The sequence below is a fragment of the Helianthus annuus genome, chromosome 8, assembly GCF_002127325.2.
Source record: "Helianthus annuus cultivar XRQ/B chromosome 8, HanXRQr2.0-SUNRISE, whole genome shotgun sequence".
NCBI classification, from domain to species: Eukaryota; Viridiplantae; Streptophyta; class Magnoliopsida; order Asterales; family Asteraceae; genus Helianthus; species Helianthus annuus.
In genome coordinates this window covers 90,946,456-90,952,858 of record NC_035440.2, presented here as the reverse complement: position 1 = coordinate 90,952,858, position 6,403 = coordinate 90,946,456, and the positions used below count along the sequence as shown (strand labels likewise).

General features: G+C 37.4%; 1 long non-coding RNA gene across 1 annotated transcript; it reads right to left on the bottom strand.

Moving 5' to 3' along the window:
- Window positions 1-3,518: 3,518 nt before the first annotated feature.
- Window positions 3,519-5,407, bottom strand: LOC110871343. Its single transcript, XR_002553664.1, has 3 exons — window positions 5,202-5,407; window positions 4,886-5,090; window positions 3,519-4,710 (listed from the first exon to the last, which is right to left on the bottom strand). It is a non-coding gene; the product is annotated as an uncharacterized LOC110871343 (long non-coding RNA).
- Between the last annotated feature and the right edge of the window lie 996 nt (window positions 5,408-6,403).

Sequence of the window (6,403 nt, the reverse complement as noted above, 5' to 3'; positions counted from 1 at the left end):
ATGATACTGAAAAATTAAAAGGAATAACTAAGGAATTAGAACAAGGAACAGATGGAATTTGGAGATTCCATAAGAAAAGAATGTGGATACCTAAATTAGGAAACCTACGCCACCATATATTAGAAGAAGCCCATAAGTCTAAGTATACGATGCATCCTGGAAGTGATAAGATGTATCAAGACTTAAGAAAGAATTTCTGGTGGGTAGGAATGAAAAAAGATATAGCAGCTTATGTTTCTAAGTGTTTAACTTGTTCATAAGTCAAAGTTAAACACCAGAAACCTTCAGGCTTGTTACAGCAGTTAGAAATGCCAGTTTGGAAATTGGAATTGATAACAATGGATTTTGTTACCAAATTACCCAAAACAGGAAAAGGTAAGGATACAATCTGGGTGATTGCAGATAGGCTAACTAAATCAGCTCATATCCTACCAATGAAGGAAACTTTCAGTATGGAACAATTAGCTAAATTGTATGTAATGAAATAGTTTCATTACATGGAATTTCTTTATCAATTGTTTCTGACAGAGATAGCCATTTTAGCTCTCATTTTTGGGCAAGTGTCCAAAAAGCAATAGGAACCAAGTTGAATCTAAGCACAGCTTATCATCCTCAAACGGATGGACAAAGCGAAAGGACGATTCAGACAATGGAGGACATGCTTACAGCTTGTGTAATTGATTTCGGAGGTAATTGGGACGATTACTAACCATTAATAGAATTTTCTTATAATAACAGTTATCACACAAGTATCAATGTTGCACCTTTCGAAGCACTTTATGGACGAAAGTGCCGAACCCTAGTCTGTTGAGCAGAAATTGGGGAAAAGCAACTATCTGGACCGGAGATAGTGCAAGAAACAACTGACAAAATCATTCAAGTCAAGGAAGACTGAAAGCAGCACGTGATCGACAAAAGAGCTATGCAAATAACAGACGCAAGCCATTGGAATTTCAGGTAGGAGACAAAGTGTTATTGAAAGTCTCTCCTTGGAAAGGAGTGGTAAGATTCATCAAGAGGGGAAAGCTAAGTCCCAGGTATGTTGGGCCTTTTGAAATTATTAGAAGAATAGGACCTGTAGCCTATCAACTACAACTGCCAGAGGAAATGGCAGGGATATATGATGTATTTCATGTATCTAATCCCAAGAAATGCTTAGCTGATGAATCACTATTAGTACCTCTTAAAGATATAGAGGTAAATGAAAAACTCAAATTTGTAGAAAGACCTTTACAAATTGAAGACAGGAAAGTCAAGAACCTCAAGCATAAGAGATTAGTTCTGGTCAAAGTGAAGTGGGACTCCAAAAGAGGATCAGAGTATACATGGGAACTTGAATCAGAAATGCAAAGTGAATACCCGCACTTATTCCAGTAGATCTCGAGGACGAACTCTAAAACAAGGTGGGGAGGATATAACAACCCTCCTAAATTTTTTCTGACACCCTAATATATATTAAAATATTCCTATTTGTCTTAAAATACACCTCGTAGGTAAAAAACGAGCCCAAAATACGATATAACAATAAAAATTAATTAAAAACAAGAAAAATGGGGCTCTCGCGGGGCGCGTAGCCTTTGGCTACCGCCTACGCGGGCCGTGAGCGATCATCATCGAGGCGACACCCGGAAGCCGCCACGTGTCGACACGTGGCAAAGCTATATCGGTGACAAATCAAGGCTAGGCCATACCATTCCTACTACGCGGGCCGCGTAAGACGACCCTTAGGTCTACGCGGGCCGCAAGAAACCCGATTTCAGCTCCTATATAATGGGAGCTCGGGCCTTCAGTTTCCGTCGCTCAATCTTTTCATTTCTCTCTCAATTTCTACGTAGTGTACACTATACTCGGGTATAATATCCCCCTAAATAACGAAGTTCTGCTCCGTTGTAAGTATCATATCCCCTGGATACGTATTAGATACTCTGCCTGATTGATCTAGGGTTCCGTAATGGCTGTCGTGGTTCTGCCCGACATAGTCGTTGGAGTGCCGTCTCGGGGAGGGTATTACTAATGTTAAAATGGGTTATTATACTAACGCGTGTGCATTTGTGTGATTTATAGATAATCACCAGGAACCTTAAAGAAAACCTAAGACAACAATGTGAGTAATCTCCTTTTTGCAAATTGTGTTTACAAAACCTCACTTAACTAATATTACATTAAACAGTGATTGAGTATTTGTAAGGATACAATTATCGTCGGTATGTTGGGGTTTGTATACAAAATTTATTAATGTCTTACGAGGAGTAACATTTCCACAAATCGAGTTGACAGTACCGTGGGTGGTAATTAGTATGACTTGGAAACAAATGTAATTGCGTGAACGCCCTCAATACTGTACAATGGTCTTTATTAAACTTGATTAAACTGGGATTCACTCACCAGTATTTCCCACAGACAAAATGTTTTTAAACGTGTTTCAGGTAACAAAATGTGAAAGCCAAATAGAAGCCAGCTGCACAGCACTGAAGGCTTGGAAAAGTGGCGATAAAGTTACCTAAAAATAAAGAGATGTTTTATTAAACGAAATAGGGTTTATCCCTATGGAAATATGTATACTTGAAACTTGGGTTTTTCCTATGTGTTTAATATATTAAAAGCGTGGTATTTTACTCTGATAAATAATTTCCTAACTACGGTCCTGATGTAATTTCCGCTGCCAAAATGGATAAAATAAGAGATACCACCCAAACTGGTCGTGGTCGCCCGTTCCCGGGTTATTAGGGGACGAGGGTTGCGACAGTTTCACTTCGATTATACACTATTTTTTACAACATCTCGTGTTCATCAATTTCTCCACCTTTTCTCTTTTTTGCGTCTAGGATACAATACCGCAACAATCTCTGCATCTATGTACCTTTGTAGTTCAGTAGCAAGTTGTTGTTGATACGAATAGTATTGTTGTTTAGGTGTTGGTTCCGCAGGAGCGGGCTGAGCAGACTGCTGTTGAAAATACTGTTGATATTGCTGGTAGTATTGTTTGGGTGTTGGCATAACAGGAGCAGGAGTGGACTGAGCAGACCGGTGTTTATAAAATTGTTGATATTGTTGGTATAAGTGTTGACCATATTGTTGGTACACCTGAAGATAATAATGTTGATAATATTGTTGTTCAGGTGTTGCTGGCACAACATATGCAGGCATGGCTTGAGATGTCTGTGGTAGAGCCAATGCTTGGCTAGCAACTCTCTGTTGATGAGTGTTTGTACTAGGGATGAGCAAATGGTATCGGGTACTGGTACCGAATTTACCGAACTGGGTATATTTTCGATACCGACTTTTGACATTTTCAGTACTGGTCTGGTCTGGCACCGTTATTTACCCTCAAATACCGGTACCGAACTGTATGTACCGGGTATATTCAATACCGGTTGGTAATGAGCTCATCCCTAGTTTGTACTCTGTATCGTGTAGGTATGAGTACCAATTAATACTAACTGAACAAGAGAATGCTTAACGACAATAAAGAAAAAAACCCATTACCTTAACATATGGTTTATCATTCGAAAGGAGGTAAGAAATTCAGAAATACAAAGAATGTTAAGGAAAACTAACTAACTACTTTGGCATTACAGGTTAGAACATGTTCCGGCACATGACAATGCACTGTTTGAATTCCACAAAGGTTGAATGTAACTAGAGAGTCACTAAAGGCACAACCAAAATAGTGGGTTTTGGGCTTAGACAACGGACCTTGTCACACCCAGCCGCTTCCATAATAAAGGCAACGTACATTGATATTCCCAATAGTTTCTGCTAGATACTTGTTTAACACAATGAGTGGCTGAAAGAAGAATTAACATTTGGACTATTACACTGTAATAGTGCAAAGGAGTTGTGGGTTGCTTTAAAAGAACAATTTGGTGGAACAAATGATATGATTGAAAACACCCATGAAATTCTCAACCAACAATATGAGACCTTCAGTCATGTTAAGGTTCATATGCTAGCTGATTGACAGGGTCCATCTCATAGCTATACTCTCTTTACTTTAGCCGACTCCTTAAGTCAGCATAGAACTCTTTGCACACTTTTTGGATTTTAGTAGCCAACTCTTTCAAATTCTCACATTTTTTTTGTGATTTAATCCAATCTTCAAAAAATCTTTCCAAATGTGTTGCGTCGTATCCGGGTTGCTGTTATGCGCCTTGCGGTATTCGATCATGTCCAATAAAAGACATATTTTTCATGCTTGACATTATTGTGTCATCGGGTTGGTGTTTCGATTTGATTATACGATATTTTTTTGGCGGCATCTCGTGTTCATCAATTTCTCCACTTTTTCTCTTTTTGCATCTAGCAGACACAACGCAACAACCTCTGCATCTATGGACCTTTGTAGTTAAGTAGCAAATTGGTGTTGATATGAGTAGTATTGTTGTTAAGGTGTTGGCACCGTAGGTGTGGGCTGAGCAGAATGCTGTTGAAAATATTCTTGATATTGCTGGTAGTATTGTTCGGGTGTTGTCACATCAGGAGCGGGAGCGGACTGAACAAGCTAGTGCTGATAAAATTGTTGATGTTGTTAGTGTACATTGACCATATTATTGGTACACCTGATGAAAATATTGTTCATAATCATGTTGATAATATTGTTGTTCAGGTGTTACTAGGTGTTGTTGGCACAACAAATGCAGACATGGCTTGAGATGGTTGTGGCAGAGCCAATGCTTGGCTAGCAACCGTCCTTTGATGAGTGTATGTACTCTGTATCACACATGAATGAGTACCAATTAATCTTAATTACAATGAACACGAGAATGCTTAACAAACATAAAGAAAAAAAATCATTACATTAACATATGGTTTATAATTTGAAAAGAAGTGAGAATTTCAAAAATGCAAAGTATTAAAGAAAATAAACTAATTTCTTTGGCATTACAGGTTAGAGCATGTTCCGGCACATGACGATATTTGAATTCCACAAAGGTTGAATGTAATTGGAGAGTCACCAAAGGCACAACCAGAATAGTGGGTTGTGGACTTAGGCAAAACCTTGCCTCACACAACCGCTTCCATAATAAAGGCAACATACCAATGGTTTTCCCAATGGTTTCTGCTAGACACTTGTTTGACTCCATGAGTGGCTGAAAGAAGGATTAACATATAATTTGTAGTTCGAAAGAAATTTAAAAAGTATAAAGAATAGCAAAGGAAAAAAAATATTATCTTTGAACCAGCTTTAGCTACCAAGTTACCTAAGGGCAGGCCTGAGTACTTTTCAGTACCGGTCTGGTACGCTACCGGTATTTACCCTCAAATATCGGCACTGAACCGGTACTGGTACCAAACCGTACCGTACCATGTATATTTAATACTGGTACCCACTTTTGGGAATCTTCTCTACCGGTACCAAGTTATCACTTTGTCGTTGAACGGCCGCCGCCACCTTCCTTGTGGTTAGATCCGAGAAAGAGAGAGAGAGAGAATAGAGTAGAGAGAGAAAGTGATGGTGAGAATGAGGGGAAATGGGTGGAATAAGGTATTTATAGGTGTGTCTTAGGCTATAGGCTTAGGCTTTGGGCTCACATGGTAGGCTCCTTCCTAGTATCGCGTATATTACATCATTTTAGTCTGTTTTTGCGTTATTAAAATCATTCTAAATTGTTTTATAACTTAAAATAATTATTTTTGTACTAAAAATGATAATATCTTGTCGAGATTGGATTAAACGCTGCTTGCACTCGCACTGTGCGATTAAATCGCGTAAGTCAATTTGTTCGCGGATTTTTCCCTATAAACGATCTGAAAATTATCGTAACTTTTCTAACACTAGAAGGTTTGTTATTGGGGGATGATGTTGTACAAGAGGGCTATATCATACGAAGTATCGGAGAGATTTTCCAATATTGTTGACTCATCAAAGAACATATCCCATGATTTTCAAACGGCTATAACTTTTTCATATGGTAATATTTTTTTAAAGGAGTTTCAGTGTATTAATGAGCATTTCATTCTCTTTAATTTGAGTAGGCTATTGCTATATATATATTTACAGAATACGTGATTACACATTCAATATGATTTGTTATAATTGATGTTATCACAGTTATACTTATTACGTGATTATACATTCAATAATAAGAACTTAATTGTTTATGCTTTATTACGTGATTAAAACTGTAATATACGACATTACATGGTTATTATAGGTTGATTGGTTAACGCGTTGTATTACATTTATATGTAATACATGATTAAACCTTAAATATTAGGCATTTTGTGAAATACTATTTATTACATATTGCATTTTTATTATGTTTATGGTTAGTACGTAATTATGTAATCACTTAGTGGGTTTTCACATAAATACTATAATGAAATCATGTAATCATGTAACAAGTATTTAAAATCACGTAATAATACATACTAAACTATTGTTAAGTAATTACGTACTAAT